The sequence below is a fragment of the Schistocerca piceifrons genome, chromosome 1 (assembly GCF_021461385.2).
Source record: "Schistocerca piceifrons isolate TAMUIC-IGC-003096 chromosome 1, iqSchPice1.1, whole genome shotgun sequence".
Lineage (NCBI taxonomy): Eukaryota > Metazoa > Arthropoda > Insecta > Orthoptera > Acrididae > Schistocerca > Schistocerca piceifrons.
Window position 1 is genome coordinate 505,849,820 of NC_060138.1, and position 18,945 is coordinate 505,868,764.

The following is an 18,945-nucleotide window of genomic DNA, read 5'->3' on the forward strand; positions in this document are numbered from 1 at the left end:
TGGACTGTTAACATGAGCACAGACATATTCGTTGTGGACCTTCCGGTGGGCAAAGTGTGACCACCACGGGAAAACATCGCCGTGTTCCGCAAAAAGCACATCGTAACTCCTTCTCTGTCTGAGATTCGAGAACAAGTAACGGACTCCTTGTAATATTCCGTGTCGTCCCGTAACGCAATAAGAAGAAGAAGAGGTTCTGAATAATGTTAAATGGTTTGAAAAAATTGGAAAGATCATTAGCGACACTGCAGATAAAATAAATCGGCTGTTTCTCGGCTCTTATCTTATATAGATCTATAAAGCCTGGTACCAGTTCGCAATTGTTAACTTATTGAAATGCGGTAGGGAGCTAATGTTGAGTGAGAAGGTACTGAGCCATAATGAACTTATTAACTTTTCTAATAACACTAACGAATTTATTTTTGAAAGTAACCATCCAAGAATAACATTAACTGAACAGACTAAATTTCAATAACCAACTGATGGCAAACACCTCAAAGGGGTAAAAGTATAAAATAACTTCCTTTTTGTGAAGAACATTAATTCAAGTAAAAAAAATACATTTACATTACCAAAAGCAAAACATATGATCAAATGATTATTTCACAAATTTCAAGCATCGGCTATTGCCAGTAATTATCAAAAGCCAATGCCATCGAAATAGCCAAATTGACTGACAAAGGTGGTTCACATTTATGATGATAGAGGCAGTGGCAGAAGTGCGCCAGTAGCAATAATTCCTCCTTCTCTACTAACATAGGACGGCGGTTGCCGCTACCACAGTACCCTCATTAAAATTTTCAGTCATCTTACTCAGGCATCTTTAACAAGATCACAGTTAACAACAGGTACAATCACCCATCATCTCATACAGAGACAGGATAGGTGACTGTACCTCTTGTAGTAGTACTACAAATGCTGAAATATCTTATTTATTTATTTATTTATTTTGTAGATGCAAACAATTTAGTAAACAGCTCGAGCTCTTGATACTAGCCAACAGGTAACCATCGATACGCCTCAGAAATGAGTTAGCTAAATTTTTACTGACTATAAAGTACAATTCGTAAATCAAAAGAAACTTTATAGCTTTAGATTGTGAAATCAGTTTGGAATAGTGACAGCCGCAAACCCACACACATTGACAGAACTGGACTCAAGTAGTACCAGGCAAAACCCTCATAACTAGCACATTTATATACGTAACAACGGGCAACCACGACACGGAGTCAAAATAGCCACCACATGACACCAAGTGACCTGCACACTAATCGGGTGCCCACCGTAATTTCTAGTAAAATCCAGCGCTCATTCACAAACGTTTGCTTAGAGGGTGCCGAGAGAAGTATGTATCGAAGATTACTCGTAGTCGGAAACCCATCGATATATCCAGCAGACGCCGCCGCATCCAGTATTTGCAGACAGGCCTCCAACCCGGTACCACAAGGGACACAAACTGCTTGCAACTTCAGTTGCAGAGGACACGCCGAAAACCGTGCGTCCTGCTGAAGTAGCTTTTAAGGATCATGTTCACGGCTGTGACCAACACTCGGCCCCGCCAAACCCGCAGTGAACAAAGGCACCGCCCTTGTCAACAGACCACGGCAGACGCTTCGCCGCAACACTCCGCCTCACTTGCGCTCCTAGCCGTCGACGTCAGACCCACTTTCTCCAAGTCGCCGCAGCCGTTAACTACATTCCTCTCCGACGTGCACTCTACCTGCGACAATAACGCTCCATGCGTTCTTGTGGCCAGAGGGATTCCAAATCAGCGGGAATTACGCGAAATTAAACGCGGGCGCACTGTACAATTATTGGTCTACCTAATTTTCAGCATCCTCCTGTAGCGTCACATCTGAAACGCTTCGATGCTCTTCCTTTCCGGCTACCCCACAGTTCAAACGCATATTTCAGAAATTTCTTCCTCTGATTAAGGACGATGTTTGATACCAGTAAACTTCTGACGGCCACGAGTGTCCTCTCTTTTGTGTCTCGCCTGGAAAGTGACGCGTGGGTCTGCTCCTGGAATCTGTAACATAGGTCGAATGTAGGAAGCGAGTAGGAGCAGGCGAGGTAAAACTTTCTGTGGTGTGCGTACTGTAAGACCTTCAGTACACACACCATCAGATTATTTGACTTGTCGCTCTAACGAAGTAGGCGAGTGTCAGCAATATGTCTCGTGGTCTTATAGTGGCGTGTTTATCTTCTGCCGTTAGGTCAGACGATAGAAATGCCACTTGCACGCTTAGAGTAGCAGATTACCGGTGACCAACTTTAAACAGAACTTGATTAATTTTCACATACATTTCTTAAAATAATAAAAGCATAACAATTACTTAACTTGGTTCTGGATGCTATTTACAGTTGACAATCTGAAGCTCCTTTGGTATTGGTAAGTTAATCTTATTCTCACATATATCTCTGATGTTTGACAAAAGTGTCTATACATTTACCTGCCTGGCTATGTACAGGAATATGGTAATCTTATTAGACGCAAACTGAAACTTGACTATAGACTGGCACAGACAAATGTAGAACTCGTACAGACTGTTGCAGACAAATGCAGACTGGTACAGACTGGTGCGGACAAATACAGACTGACTAATCGGAGGTCTGTACACTCATTATAATACCTCGCGCGTTCATGTATCACTGCGCAAGTGTGATTCGCGAGGAGAAAAGGTTCTACATTAGCAGCAATCTCATTGGCTGCGTTACATGTTAATATGCGGATCGGCGGAAGCAGAATTTGCTCTGTTTCTATGGCAGCGCCATCTCGTAGTGCAGAGACGGACGAGCGCTGCGCCTGCGCTGTTATGCTTAGCGGGGCGCGCTCTAGTGGGAAAGTTGTGTACGCGCTGACAACGCGGAACTATGTACACAACACTTTCGGTATTGCAAGTAAAATAAAAGTGGTTTTACTATAGTCCAACCAGAATTATACACTTGAATACATAACTTGGTACAGGGGAGCACGTTGGTGCGAAACTGTAGTCGAAAGACAAAGTATCAATAGCAAGTTAAGCTAAAGCGATGGTTCTCGGACGTCTGTTCTTGATGAATGGGGCGAAAGTGGAGCGGCACTCGTAGAGCTGCACAGCGTCGGCTAGAGGGCGCTGTGGTCGGCTTGGATCATCCGCTCTCGTAGTGCCAACCTACTAGCTTTCACCTACACTGCGGCATCGTAGGTATCGATACCACACTCTTCATCTCTGCTAGTCTTTCTTTCTGCCTTCCTTACATCGTTTGTCACGTGCTATTTTGCTTACAACGTACCAGAATTCCATAATTTTATGTAGTTCGAAGTTTCCAATTTCATTTAAGTTTATCGTTAATCTCATTTTCGCCACTTTGGCCTTTCTTTCGCTTAACCCTCTGCCCATATTCTATACTCATTAAAGTGATTGTTCCATCCTATAGACCATGCAACTCTTTCTCACTTTTCCTGAGGATAGCAGTAGCATTAGCGAATACTGTCATTAGTATCCTTTCTCGCTGAATTTTGGTCCAACTCCTGAACCTGCGTTTTACTTCTGTGATTACTTCTTCAATGCATGGAATGAACAGTAGGCCCAGGAGCATTTCGTTCTTGGTTTTCCATTACCATTGATCTCTCTAGTTTCTTGCACATATTGTATTTCACACTTCTTTCCTTAGAACTTACTACCATTTTTCTCAGAATTTCTGACATTTTGCACCATTTTACACTGCCGATAGCGTTTTCTAAGTGAATATGTCTAGATTTTTTTTGTCTTGGTACGATTATCTTGATACTATTACCAAGAATATCGCCACGACTGTCTCCTGTCTGCCTTTATCTTTCCGAAGGCCTAATTCATCTTCATTCAATAGATCCTTAATTTCCTTTACTTACTTTCTTTCCTGCTTCTTATGTGTCTTTGATATGTGAATCATCTGGTACGAACTGCGGTACGATCTGTGCCACTCCCATGCTGAGCGCAACACTACACGCCTGAGGAACGCATTAACTCAATAGCCGTACGGGCTTTGTGCTAAATACGAACTGAATACGGCGATCAGCGAGAGTACCGCCACCAGAGGTTTACCCGTCCGACTAATTTGCGTCGATTCAGCCCACCAGAAACGGACCGGGAGGAATACATGAACAATCGCTTCTGGATTCTAGCTGCGCGCCGCAGTTTAATTGAATGCGTATGGGGTCTCTCGCAGTTCGTGTGATTGCATATGAATGATGGGCATTCAGCGGGCCGGTATGTGCGATCACGATGCCTCCTCACGGCCAATTATAGCTCTAAATCCAGACGTAGGCGGAATCAAGTACGTTGGGTGATTCACGGGGGCGGACTGGACACGCAACTTGATGCGCGTTTCTCGCAGTAACTGGAACGTGCAGTGTGTTACTCTTCGAAGGAACAACGTGCGGCGATTTTAATAGAGACGTTGGTTCCACTTTTCTTGTTTTGCTGTATCTTGTCCAATATCTCTTCAGTAAATGATGGTATGGCTGCTAGACTTCCATGGGAGCTGTACCGTGGTCTGGTGGCAGTCCTGTTTAACGCCCCTTCGAAGACTTGTCTCTCCATGAAAAATATGCATAAATCTCTGCCGTGTCATTGACTAACTATGTCGCATACTGGCTGATTACTAGCTTTTATTACTGCTTTTGAAAAGAATGAACAGTAGTAACAGAGACCTATAATTGTTCCTGATGATGAAAGTCATAGAAACATACATAATGTGTTGCGTCTGTAACAGACATAATATCGAATATAAGGAAATCCATCCTTCAACATTGCAACAAACAGCAGAAAAGGATGATTTCACTAATTGTGATAAAGTCCTCTCCGGCCCCTTTGTTTGAAATTAAGCAGTTTTCCGTTGGGTGATGCATATTTATCATGTTAGCTCGTTTTTTACATACGATAAGTCTCGTTTCGGCAATACGCTATTTTCAAGTAATTCTGCAGTATATTGTATACAGCTTTTATATAAAAAATTATAAAAATAAAAGTTTGATGACTTAATTTTATTTTCGTAGATTCTTACCTTTCAATTGCCACAAAGTACCTGCTGAGACTATTTCTCAGTTTCGCTGCCGTTGAGGCTTGTCAGAAGTCTATGTATTTTGTGTACCTTTTTATTTGCACTTATATTCTTTTGACAGCACAACCCACTGCAGGGATACATATATGTTTAACGTGAATTTACAACTAATTTTCGCGGAATTTCAATGACGATACCTACATACAAAAGTCGTGTTAAACTATGTGTTCCAGTGATATCTGTAATACCTGGATGTAGATCCATAGAGGTAAAAAAAAAGGGACTCTTTATGACTGTTTCTTCTTCATTATTCCTGTCGTGTGCACGCAACAGCTGTTTTAAGTACTAAAATTATAGTTCTTACGTGAATAAAATAGTGTCAAGAAGATAATTTAGAACGTTTTTCTGTTCTTGAATGCGTATTTGCTCTAGTAATACGACACAGCTCGTCTGGTTAAAGTAACTGGTTTATAGTTGATATGTTTCGAATAACCAAGAAGAGAAGGGTGCGATCTGAAAAGGATGCTTTCGTAACGCATTTACTTCCACTTCTGCTGTATTTGTGTCGATAGCAAATGAAGCTGAAGTCCAAAACCAGTTCTTGTTTGCTTACTAGTACTGCTTCTTGTTCGTAACATTTTCAGCTCCCAACTCGTACGCACAACAGTCTTAATTTTCAATTTTGCAACAGACGTACGTGTTCTACCTTAGCCCATAAACGTGTGCAATGAGGAAAGAAGAAAGACACGCTATCGTATCTTGTGCATGTCCACACAGTGAACGACTGTTGGAACGTCAACGAAATAGAACTGTGTAGGGGTTGATAGGAAATCAAACGTCAAGTGACGGAAATAAAACCATTACAATAAAAGTAAACAGCGCAAGCATAATTCGTATACACAAAAGAGAATATTACTTTAACTGCTTCACTTACGATTGAAATGTGATTCGTTTAATCCTTAGCTTACGATTGCATAGATTAATACATCCTAAACGAAGCGAGCTTGCCTTTCTGATGAAACAACTACGTCTCCACAGAATCAAAGCACCAGATGCTATCTGGGATACAACCACGGTCGAAGGTGAGCACGGGATCAGAGTGACGTTACGGGGAAGTACCACCGCAGTGAACCATGGACGTATAAATGCGGCGAACTTAACGTCTTTGGGCGCATAAGATGGTGAACGTCGGCATCAAGTTTCTGATGTAATGACAACTCCCTTCTTTTTTATCTCCATGTGTAGAGCTCTGACCTCAGATCATGGTACCTCGACATGCCTGCAGGTTCATGTCATCCGGATCGTCCGCCATGTTGTAACTGGACAAAAAATATCCACCGACCTGTGAGTGATAAAGAATTATTTAGTTATGTCTCGCTTTGTACTTTATATCAATATCCTATAAATAAGCCTCATGTGCGAGCAGAATCGAAAAATACTTTCATTTTATGTTCTCGTGACGTTTCATAGCAGGCCTGTTGTAATGAAGCAACAAATTAAATACGAGAAGACTTAGCCGGCACATTCAGTCAGCTGGAGTTCGATAACCTTACAGTTTGTGTTTTCGCGTATTGTGCAAAGTCATAATGTTTGTTGAAATTCCACTGTTTCGATCTATTTCTTGGCGTCGTGAGGGCTGAAATTTATCCATTTACTTTTAGGAAGTCAATAAAGTTCTCTACAAATTGCTTGTTTAAGTACCGTGTGTTCACTAAGAATTTTGTCTGGATATGCATCTGTGTGGATATAAATCTCGGGTTCTTCAAGGATATTCATTATGGTTCCTTTGGACAAGCAATGTAGAACTTTCAGTGTATTTTGTATTTCTTCTGCTCTGTGTTCATTGTTACTTGAATGTGTGTGAAATGTGGATTGATTAGTTCCATCATTTCGCTTGTGTTCTTTAAATCTAGTAGAGAAGTTCCTACTATTTTGTCCACTGTAAAATTGCTTACAAACATCACGTGTGGTTTTATAAATTCATCAGTTCGAGAAATTTGTGATATTCTCATGGCTGCATTTTCGTTTGAAAGCAACATCCATCTACGGTTTTATGAATGTGTTATTCAGTTTTCATCAGATTTGCCCAATGTGTAGTAGGTAATGTTGGCAGGTGTTTTAGGGATTTTTTTCTCTTATCAGCGTTATTTTTGTATTTATGTTTTGTGTTTCTGGCTGTGTGCCGTCACTGCTATAACACAAATTCTCATAAACTTGAATTTTTTAAATCGTGATCAATCCAATTACGAACTTAACCTCTTGACGCTAAAGCAACAGAGGAAGAAATATGAACATTACGTTACAAAGCACAAGAGAATGCTTTTAACCACGCAATAGTACTTAGAATATACGATAAGAAACAAGGTAGAAATCAAGTAGTAGTCTTAATTACCATAAGGTAACAACAGAATCTCTTCATTTATTGGTAATTTTATTATGCGAACCACATTTTACTTTCAGCCGGATCCATTACTACGTTAGTTAATAGTAGAATCAATTTCGGTACCAGGTGAACTAAAGTTGTAAATAGTGCAATCTATTTCGGTCTCAAGTGAAACAATATTAAGGTTCATGTTTTTTCTGAAGTTTACCACCATAGAACATCACAAATCACCATTATATTACCACTTCCCTTACTTTCGTAAAAATGTATCAACACGCTTACGTGAGCCTTAAAATTTGAACGTAGATCAGTCGAGTACGCGGAAACACTGTCTGCTGTGCTCGCACCAGAAGAAAGGGGCTGATGCACGTGGTAAGAGGACATTGTCACGTGAGCATGCTCAGAAACGTCAGCCCCCTTTTTGTTTCCCTTGTAAGTGGACAAATGTAGCTACAATAGTTCAAGCTGTAGCGTACTTGCCAGCTGGCTGGCGTGAGAACAGTACGTGGAAAAATCAAGGAGATCCGGTATCAGGGGAATTTTGATCTGCCTGGAGGCCATCACAGTTATGAAGTCAGAAGCTGATTGTGGAATGTCTACTTCATCCGTGCTCTTGGTTACCAAGTTAGCATCCGAAAGCATACAATATGTCCTTGACGTAGACTTGTACGGAATTGGTGGCAAGTCATAATATTCTGCTACATCAAAATTAGCATCGGAATAATTTTCTCGCACCTTGTCAGACACTGCGGCGTGTACACTAAGGAATAAGCTGAATGGAGACGCCACTACTACAGAGCCTACGTGTTGTATTGAGAATTATTGCCCTTTGTGTACAGTGTAAGAGCGTCCAATATACTCCGCTGTACCTGAGATTTGCCGGAAATGGGGAGATTGTATCTGAGTAACAACATCTCTAGTAAGCTCGTAAGTCACTGTTGATTACGGCTTCTTGAACAACCTCTCCAAGTAACGAGCGCTGTGCAGGCAACAATGGGGCGTCGCGTGACCTGTCGCAGCGGCGCGCCACGATATATGGTCTGCCGAGGTGAGCCGAGCTGGAGGGCCGGCCGGCGTCGCGACGCCAAGGACGGCTCCAGCAGGGGGCGGGCGGCCGTCGAGGGGCGCGGCTACCTGCAATCGCCCTGGAGCGGCGCGCTGCTCCGGCACCAAAACTGATTTCTTAGGTTCGTGCTTCTTTCTCAGTTTCAGAAATTGGTAATTTTTGCGATCTTTCCGGAGCGTTAGGGCGTTTGATTATGTAGTTCGTGTTACATGAGTAGAAAGACTAGAGCTTCATGGAGTTGACAGCTTTACACACATGTTCTGGTTAGTTGAAAGAATGTTGGAAAGGTATAGAATTTTTGTGGATGGGGAGGAATCAAAAAGGGAGCCACACAGGTTCAATTTTTGGTTTTTGTATTTCAATTCCCTATCGGGGCTGGCTGGCAGCAGCATATGCGCTGCTCTTCAGTCGAAAGAAATAGAACAAACAATAAAAGACATTTAAAAATAACAAAGGCGAAAACATGGTGAAAATAGATACAGAAAAGGGGGAAAACCATGGAAGACAATAGGCAAAAAAGGGGCGACTGTAAAATGGAGATAAAAACCGTAAAAAAGTAACACACACAAAAACCACACACTGGGACAGTTAAAAGAACACAAGACGCAGTATGACCTGAGCATAAAAGTATCGATGGATGGCGTAGCACACAACAAACACTGACAGTAACACTAAGTACAAGGCCAGCACACAATTAAAATCACACCTCTCGATGCACAGAAGAAACAGCACTAAATACGACACTGACGTGGCACACTGACGATCACCAAAACGGAGGATCTGCCAGGTGCAAGCAGATGAGGGAGAAGGGAAGAACGGAGGAAGGGGAAGAGAGGGGGAAGATGGGCAGGGGGCGCGCCAGAGAGGGCCAGGTAGGAAGCGATGAGGGAGGGAAAGAGGCAAGGATGGGGGCAGGGGCTCAGGGGGGGAGGGGGGAAGGAGGAAAATCCGCTCTAGGGAGAAGGCAATTTTTGGTCCAATCCTATCCCTTTTCTATGTGATTTCCCTGGAACTTAACATTCGACAAGCAGAATTGGTGCTTTTTGCATACGATACTATTGCTGTAATAAATACCATTAGAGAGAAAACAGCAGAAGAAATTGCTAATAATGTTTCACAAAGAGTGATTTCATGGTTGTCTGAAAATGGACCATCCCACAATTTTGAGAAACCACTTCATGTTCAATCCTGTACAACAAACTCTAGGACGACACCGAGAAAGCAGCGGCCTCTGGGCGAAGAGAACATAACCACCACGCCGTCTGGTCGCAGCTAATTGAAATCTAGCCGATTTACCAGGTCTACAGCAGTGACTTATGAAGTACATTGTTTCATTTGTATAAGGAATTGTATACGCTGAAGAGATTGCATATGTTTCATGTCACCCTTTGCTTGCGACATCCCACTGTAAATTTCTCGAAGTTAAGTGTTGTCAATTACCTCATAGTAACAAAAATGTATTAATACGCTTTGCTTGAGAAAGCAGGTTTCCTAGGCACCCTATGCTCGACGAGTAGGCAGGACCCAACAGTTTACCCGTCCCTCTTCGATAGTGGTGTTTACACGTTAACACTACAGGAAACGATGATGTTTGTTACCCATTATTAAAGTTGTCAGTGGCTCATAATGGATTTAAAAATGCATTTGCCCAATAACATAAATGTCCGACAGGTAATAAAGCATGTTTCAAATCTAACTAAAATCATTTCTCCTGTACAGCACCTTCTTTTCCAGAACGTATTCATTTGTGTTACCACTAAACATACGCATATAACATCAAACTGGCTCATTCCACAGACTTTCCATTAAAGAATCATTAAAATTTTCTATGAAACTTGTGACTAACTAGCTAATTAACTACCGGACGTATTAGTCAGAGGCGATCTCACCCGTCGATACACGTCAAGGATTCCACCCTGACGACATTATACTGGAAGGGGCGGGGGGTGGGGGGGGGGAGAGGGGAGGCCGAAGATGAGCTCCCAGTTTACGAAGCTGTTAATTTGTACCCGTATCACATTTAAACGTGGGAAACTGCAGATGATGACCACGTTTGAGTATTTATGATGCTGTATGTATTCGTATTCTGTACTGGATATAAGGACGTTGATGCCGACACAGAAATTTCAGCACGGACCTCTCACTGATGATGGGGTCCCATACTCTGGGGAGCGTAGGGGACGATGCGGGAGACCCTCACCGCTGACTAGGCAATGCACTAGCGGAGGTGGTTTGGCATTGTCTTCCTCCGACCGTAATGGGGATGAATGATGACGATGAAGACGACACACCAACACCCAGTCATCTCGAGGCAGGGAAAACCCCTGACCCAGACGGGAATCGAAATCGGGACGCCGCGCGGGGAATAGGAATGCCACAGCAAGACCACAAGCCGTTGACCGACTTCTCATTGGCACAAGAAAAATAAATGGTATTGGGCTACATTTGATCCCGCAACTGACATAGTAACGTATTTCGAACTATATTTTTGCAATTACTACACGAAAGTTTGACGAACGTCTTGAACTTTTAGGTAAGATCCACCAAGATTTTTACTTTGTAAAAAAATAATAGATAAATTCCTCAGCGGCTTACTTTCTATTTTGATCCGAAAAAGAACTCTTCCTTAGAAGAGAACTTTTACCAATCTGCCTTACTGACTGCAACCTCTAAGTATATATATCTCGAAGAGAATGTCGCCTTCCTTCCAGGGATTCCCCTTTCAGTTCCCAAAGCATCTCCGTAGAACTTTAGTGTTACGTGTTTTTCAGACCTATCGGTAACAAATCTAGCAGCACAACTCTGAATTGCTCCGATGTATCAATGCACAAAGAAGCGCTCGCCTCTGTATCACCGTACGGAGACTGAGCGAAAATGCCTGTCATGGTCAAGGAGGTGACGCTACAGAGTACTCCAACCTACCTCACACTGTTATAGAAACCTCAGGGCCAACTGAGCAAACTGCTTTTTAAGTACTGCATTTCGAGTTTAGGAACAGTTTGTACTTTCCGATGCATGCGAATATCGAGATTCCAAAAATGCCTACGCTATTTACAACTTATTGGTTGTTATCTGTGACTGTAAGAATAGTTACAGACGAAGAAATAAGCATAATAGAACTTTGCTACCCCTTTTGATGAGCTTGCTTGGTGAGGACTCCGGATACAGTACTAAAGCGAAATAGTACATAAGCTATTCTTTGAATTTAATTGTACTCAAAATTCGTTCAATCAATCTTACCTTGCCTCTGTTGTTTTCGACAATATGACTTGTGCGTTCGACTATCCTGAGTGAAAATTGATGTTTACATATGTAAATAATGTAATTGACTCTGATTTCTAATTACGTATGGTTGTCTCAAACAATACCAAATAATTCAGACTCTTTACGCGTAGTACCCGCATTTCGCAAGCCTTCGGTAGATTGAAACTCTATCGATTTCACCTTCTTGTTTTCATGAGTATGGGCCGTGAACAGCAGTTGATATCTAGCAGCGTTACTTACGAAGTGATTTATACGTGTTGTGATTACCATCGTTATTATCACTCAAAGGATGGTCGACACACTTTTCGCCACTGGCCTCTCACTATTGAATTTAATACCAGGGGCGTGGCCTTCTTGGATATCGTCACTTGACTTACATTCCTAGTAATACATTCCACACGCATGTACTTTGTTTTGCAGGTGTAAACATAAGTTTTACCTACGTAAACTCGTTATCGGTGTTTAAAAGCACATGTGTGGGAAGAGCGAATATTACGATCAAAATATCTGAAACGTGATAAATAAATAAATAATCAGTTAAAAATTGAGTACTGTAAACGATCGTATCGACGGTACCTTTTTGTTTTACAAGCGAGCGCAGACGGATGCTTTTCTGTGATTAAAGCAGTGTTGTACGATGATTTATATTTTGTTTAGTGTAAGTCTCATTGTAAATTTATTGTTCATGTGTAATAATTGAATGTAGTGATACTACTCAATACTTGTTTCATTTTATGCCGAAAGTCATTCTCAGCTATACTGCGTCTTGATATGGTGAAAGGTTCCGTGTTCTTTAAATGCACATAGACAGTCCAGTACGAACCATTTCTTCGGTGAGTAAATGTTTTTGAAGTCCGAATAAAGAAGTTTTCATTTGAAGAGATAGCCACTGTCGAGAAAAAGAATCAGAAGGGACCTTACACACAAAGCTATTGTGAAGTTCCCCATGTAAGAGAAATGAATTAACGAAAATTATTTATTTCAGAAATAATTTAATTATTTTAATTCGTGTATCTCAGTCCCTAGTATTTATGAGAGGTTTAAGTCATACGTACAGAATCATATGTACAGAGCAGGATTTAAACGCTTATACTTCCCTTATTTTCAATATTTAGCAGCAGTTATAGTGAAGAGCATCTATTGTGATAAGTCTCTTGTTTTCCTTTATAGAGTTCAAATTTCGTACTTCTTAGAAAGTAAGGGGGAATGTGTTCCATGCACACTTTCCTTATTATTCCAATTCCCTTATTTACTATTACATTCTCCGACGAGTTTTATAATTTCACAAATACCATTTGACGTTACTTTCTTAAAAATGCCATATCATAGCGTTGTGCCTAATTCAATGTTTTCTGTAATTAAGATTATACCAACTGTTGTACGGCTGATACTCCCCTAGTAAGATCATCAAGAGCTACGAAACACAGAATATATTCATAATAGCCTAGGGCCATTACGGATTTCTTTTCGGTGTACTTTTCACTGTGGTACTGTGCACTGAAGCTTAAGTAAGCTTTTGGTAGTCCAGTGAAGGTAAAAAGTGGCTAATTGAAACCCAGTGGTGGCCGTATATGGCTGAGTGCCAGGCTGACTACTCATGCAAGAATACTGAATTAATAATCTAGACTGCTAACAGCAGACATAATTCGAGTTACTACTCACCTGAGTCTCTGAAGAAGTATCAGAAGGGATCGGATCCAGTGCAGTCGCAGACCAGGTTACAGAAGCTCATGGAACTGAAACCACAAAGAGAAAACTATATTACCTAACGTAGTAACTGAAAAGGCTAACTCATTTGATATTACGGAACAAATGAAGCAATCTGCGGAACTAAAAGCATATTCTGAAAACCTACACCGTTAGCAAGAGATGTGAAGCGCTGATGCAGACACGGCGGCGCCTTCGCGCTTCTGCCAGCCCCAGCGCCGCGTTCTGTTAAGGCTAATCATAATCAACGCTCCATTCAGCCACGTGGGGTAATCACTGCCTTTCTGTGACGTCTGGCCGCATTTGTTCTTCGCGTGTACCGAAGCGCCGCTAGTGCTCAGCAATTCAAAATGAGCGAACAAAGCGCGGCCGACATGCCGCACCATTTCTATATTTGGATTTGTCATCATATTGATTTGGTAGCAAAGCTGCAATGTATTTTGCCCAACATTCTGCCCATCGAAGCTAAATTACACACTCACGCACATGTAAATATACACACTGCTGTGCAAAGCTTAAGGACGAGAGATGCAGTATTACAGACATGGAGTATTGGAGACTCTGTGGGAGTGAATGAAGGTGAGCGAGGAGGTTGCTAGAAGTCTCCCTGTTGAGCACAGAAAGTTGTACGTGATACGGCGTGACGTCAGCGTGATTACAGGGCAAATGTGGCTGGCCCCGCAAAACGAGGTGGGCAGAAGAAAGTGTATGTCAATCAGTGGTCAGTTACAGTTCACTGCGGAGGTGTTCTTCATTACAATATGACCTGGATACAACGTTTATATGACTTCACTTGGGCAAAAATCGGCAGCCGTTGTGGCCGAGCGGTTCTAGGCGCTTCAGTCTGGAACCGCGTGACCGCTACGGTCGCAGGCTCGAATCCTGCCTCAGGCATGGATGTGCGTGATGTCCTTCGGTTAGTTAGGTTCAAGTAGTTCTAAGTTCTAGGGGACTTATGACCACAGAAGTCCCTTAGTGCTCAGAGCCATTTGAACCACTGGGCAAAAATGAACGGGAGACTCGAAAGGTGAAGTGTGACGAGTATAGCCCAGGAGTCTGGTTTTGCTCGCAGCATTGTTCCACGCTGAAGGGGGAAAATTTCGAATCACAGATGCCGCTGCCCGAAACGGAGAAGGCGGTGCAACACTGCCAACTACAGCAGCAGATAACCACTAAATTGTGCGCGTGAAACAGCTTATCGAACTACAACCACATTTGGTTTGCTCGTACCTGGTAATTTAATCACACCGGGCGTGGGTCGCATTCGTTGAGGAGACATGTGGCACCGTGTTCATATGCACCAATGATGACCCAGCAACGATGTTGGAAGAACTGAGCATATCTGGGATGCCTTGCCACATGCAGTTCAGAAAAGATCTCCACCCTCGTCGTACTCTTACGGAATTACGACAGCTCTGTAGGATTCAGTTCCCTCCAGACTTGTGTCCACGAGGAAGCATGCGTCAGAGCATGCTCTGTCGTTTGTGATAATCACACACTCCATTAAGAGCAATGTCCGACATTTCACAGTGTCTCTATGTCCATCAGAAATCGCGATGGCTTCAGAGTAATTATTGTTTGTGATTAAATGTGTCATTTCTCTTCCTCTCATTGCGTATTTTTTTCTTTTACTTTTCTTTTGCACTATACAGTAGCCGTTCTTTCTACGTATTGTCCCAGTTTCCTCGAGCTATGTTGATTGGCAGTGACGCATCACATGAAAGTTACTTTCATCCTTAAGATTTATGAAACAATCCTAGCACTAAGCTTGCCTATGGTGTAGCGACAGGAAGCGTGGCCGACCACCCTCAACCACAGACAGTGCCAAAACCCTATTAACACGCCGGCCCCGTGATGACACGGGATAAGGCCATGAGAAAGAAGAGGAGCAGCTTACGGAAATATGTGACGCTATTAAAACTGCCCTGAAAGGATCTATACCGGTTAAATACATTGAACCGCCAAGGAAACTGGTATGGGCATGCGTTTTGAGATACAAAGATTTGCAAACAGGCGGAATACGGCGCTGCGGATGGCAACGCCTCTCTCAGACAAAAAGTGTCTGACGCAGTTATTAGATCGGTTACTGAGCTATAATGGCAGGTTATCAAGATTAAAGTGAATTAGAAAGTGGCGTTATAGTCGGCGCTCAAGCGATGGGACACAGTATAACCGAGGTAGTGATGAAGTGGGGAATTTTCCGGATGATCATTTCACGACTCCATCGTGAACATCAGGAATCCGGTAAAATAGCAAACTCCGGGATTGCTGCGGCCGGAAAAAGATCCTGCAAGAACGGGTTCAACGACGACCGAAGAGAATCTTTAAACGTGACAGAAGGGCAACCCTTCCGCAAACGTTGCAAATTTCAATGCTGGGCCATTAACAAGCGTCAGCGGGTGAGCGAGCCATTCAACGAAACATCATCGATATGAGCTTTCAGAGCCGAAAGCCCAATCGTGTACCCTTGAAGACTGCGCGACACAAAGCTCTACGCCTTGCCTGGGAACGTGAACACCGACGTTGGACTGCTGATGACAGGAAACATGTTGCCTGGTCAGACGAGTCTCGTTTTTAATTCTATCGAGTAGACAGACGTGTAAGGGTATGGAAACAACGTCACGAATCCATTGATCCTGCATGTCAGCAGGGGACTGTTCAAGCTGGTGGAGGCTCTACAATGGTGTGGGGCGCGTGCAGTTGGAGTGAAATGAGACCCCTGATACGTCTAGATATGACTCTGATACGTGACTCGTATGTAAGCCTCCTGTTTGATCACCTGCATCCACTCATGTCCATTGTGCGTTCCGACGTTCTTGGGCAATTCCAGCAGGACACTGTGACACCCCACACATACAGGACTGCTGTAGATTGGCTCCAGGAACACTCTTCTGAGTTTAAACACTTCCGCTGGTCACCAAACTCCCCAGATATGAGCATTACTGAGCATATCTGGGATGTCTTGCAACATGCTGTTTAGAAGAGGTCTCCACCCCGGCTGTACTCTTACGGAATTACAACCCTGTAGGATTCATTGCGTCAGTTCCCTCCAGCCCTAAATCAGACATTAGTCGAGTCCACGCCACGTCATGTTGCGGCAGTTTTGCATACTCGCTCGGGCCCTACACGATATTAGGTAGTTAACAGCTCCTTTGGTTCTTTAGTGTATACTTTTAGAGTGTGGGATAACTGGTGAGAGTGACATACATTTCCCAGACCTCTTACAAAAAAATACAGTATAAGACGTACTTTTCGAAGTAGAAGCGTTTTTTCACATTCTTGAGTAATATATCAAATTAAAACCATGCTTAACAATTAATATTGTTTGTTGTTGTTGTGGTCTCCAGTCCTGACACTGGTTTGATGCAGCTCTCCATGCTACTCTATCCTGAGCAAGTTTCTTCATCTCCAAGTACCTACTGCAACCTACATCCTTCTGAATCTGCTCAGTGTATTCATCTGTTGGTCTCCCTCTACGATTTTTACCCTCCACGCTGCCCTGCAATACTAAATTGGTGATCCCTTAATACCTCAGAACATGTCTTACCAACCGATCCCTTCTTCTAGTCAAGTTGTGCCACAAATTCCTCTTCTCCCAAATTCTATTCAATACCTCCTCATTAGTTATGTGATCTACTCATCTAATCATCAGCATTCATCTTTAGCGCCATATTTCGAAAGTTTCTATTCTCATCTTGTCCCCAAACATATTCTAAAGCCGCAAATACACTGACTACACAGTGGTGTTTGTTTAGTATTTCTTGATACGTGGCATATTTTTTCGATTTTTGTCCATATATTCCTTTGACTATTTATTTTAAAGTCTTTGTTTTTCTGCAGCACTCGATAAATTCGGCCATCATTTCTTTTTTATTTTTCGAAACTAGAATAGTGAACCGTGAACACTTACCAAAGAAAGAAATGCGAACTGAACACACAAACTGAGCACTAACGCCGTGTAGCTGATTAATGAATCTCTGTCAACATAGAAATGCAAATATGAACAGACACATGTACTGGCAGTATTGATAATATTTTGTGGGCCATCAACACTGTTTCTCGGCATTGCTAAAAATAACTACAGCCTTTATTGCCTACTCAAACACGTGCAACATGACCAGCAAGCGCGGCCACAACTACCGAACTGGACACGTCCTGTCTTCGCGGCAGTGGCAACTACTGCACGTCTCAAACGAGCTTGCCGTGGAATCAAAATTTTGAGGAGTTGACAATACGTCGACAAGCGTCCTCAGTCAGTCTTTTGGCGGTTTGACATTATTATTGAACGTCTGAGTGGCACCTTTAGATACGCTGTCCGCTTTACTTTATCTGTAACTTAGGGATGTCACGTCAGCACCCTGTGACGGTAACTCAGGTAAATAATGAAACAATCGTATGACATTGTTGGCCGGGAGTCCTGTTCGGGTTCGGCGGCCAAGTGTAAGTCTTATTTCAGTCGATGCCACGTTGGGCGACTTGCGGCCGATGATGAGGAACACAGCGCCCATTCACCATGCAGAGAAAATCTCCGAGCCGGCCGGGAATCAAACCCGGGCCCAGCGCATGGGAGGCAGCCACGTTACCACTCAGCTATTAAGACGGACGGAAGCTCGTTTGAAACGTACAGTAGTTATCACTGCCGCAAAGAGAGGATGTGTCCAGCTCGGTAGTTGTGGCCGCGCTTGCTGGTTATGTTGAGCGTGTTTGAGTAGGCAATAAAGGCTGTAGCTATTTGTAGCAATGCCGTGAAAGACTTTGAGCTCTTACCTCGTATTAACAGGAGAGTGGAATTGTGTTTCCTTGCCACATAAACTTGGAGCCACATAAGATTTGCTGAAACCGTTATTCCGACGAGCTCGTGAGACTACGTTGCAAAGCACGTTTTTCATGGGCCTAGCATCTTCTTTAGTCTTATTTCTCTTGCTAATCATCGAGAGAGAAGAGCACACACTGGCCGAGTTACGGTTATGAGTTCGTAATTAATTGGCAATGCCGTAAGCTCTTTGTAGACTGGTTATTCAACACTGCTATGGACATTCTTGTTTCCCGCCATACTCTTCATAATCTATAAATTCTCTTTCTTTGTCTTCTATGTGCTTTTGCTAATCACGATTGAAGATTAAGTAGGGTGTACGTCAGTGACACATGGGCCGGTATTTGTAAGCTTTCAGCTGTTGGCTGCGTAATTTGTCGTTATGGTGTGTAGTACGAATTCCCATTGTATTCCCTTTAATATGCATGGCTCGAGCACATTTTTTTCCCTTTCTACCTAATGTTGCCCAAGATGGTACGCTGCATACAAGATGATTCTTTTCGTTGATGATTGATGGGATTGATTGATGAGAGGATACGGAACAAAGAAGGTCTAATGAACTGATGTACGGAAATGCATGGTTTCCATGCTAGAGACCATTTATTCAATCGTACATTGTTACAGATACTGCGGTCTAAAACGCGCTGTACCATGCAACCACAGTTACAGCATGTGTTGAAAATGGTT

At 42.7% G+C, this 18,945-nt stretch overlaps 1 protein-coding gene across 1 annotated transcript in view; it reads right to left on the reverse strand.

The window, feature by feature from the left end:
• Positions 1–18,945, reverse strand: part of LOC124742251 (acid sphingomyelinase-like phosphodiesterase 3a) — a 1,292,708-nt gene that overhangs the window by 809,757 nt on the left and 464,006 nt on the right. Inside the window, exon 2 of the mRNA XM_047248799.1 lies at positions 13,401–13,475. The gene's annotated coding sequence lies outside the window, so the exon portion shown is untranslated. The remainder of the gene's footprint in view (positions 1–13,400; positions 13,476–18,945) is intronic.